A 421-nucleotide genomic window follows, 5' to 3' on the forward strand; every position below is an offset into this window, starting at 1 on the left:
AGTCATGGTCATGTGGTTCTGTTGATTTAGCAGTCGATAATGATGCTATTTGTCGAGCAAGACCTTCAACCATCTCCTTGACTTCTTTGATTCCCGAAGTTGACTCGCCAATGTGAACCTCATTCACTCCTTTAATCCTTCTAGTATTCCTGAGTGATCGACTCCGTTGTTGGGAATTGTCCGCTTGTCGCTGGAAGAATTCCCAAATTTCTGACGCACTTTTTGACATTAGCTCTCCTCCACTTGTTGCCATTAGCCATTCTTGCACATTTGGTTGTAATCCCTCCAAAAAGTATTGGCATTGATGCCATTTCTCGTACCCATGATGTGGACACTTCAAGAGTAGCCCATTGAATCGCTCCCATGTTTCAAAAAATTGCTCGTCCTCTCTCTGGGTAAACTCCGAGATTTCCCTGCGAAT

The 421-nt window shown here is 43.9% G+C and overlaps 1 non-coding gene across 1 annotated transcript; it reads left to right on the forward strand.

Annotated features, from left to right (window-relative positions):
• Nucleotides 1–317: 317 nt before the first annotated feature.
• On the forward strand, nucleotides 318–421 carry LOC127903846 (small nucleolar RNA R71). The gene has a single exon (XR_008056729.1). It is a non-coding gene; the product is annotated as a small nucleolar RNA R71 (small nucleolar RNA).

The sequence above is a fragment of the Citrus sinensis genome, chromosome 1 (assembly GCF_022201045.2).
Source record: "Citrus sinensis cultivar Valencia sweet orange chromosome 1, DVS_A1.0, whole genome shotgun sequence".
In the NCBI taxonomy this organism is placed as follows: domain Eukaryota; kingdom Viridiplantae; phylum Streptophyta; class Magnoliopsida; order Sapindales; family Rutaceae; genus Citrus; species Citrus sinensis.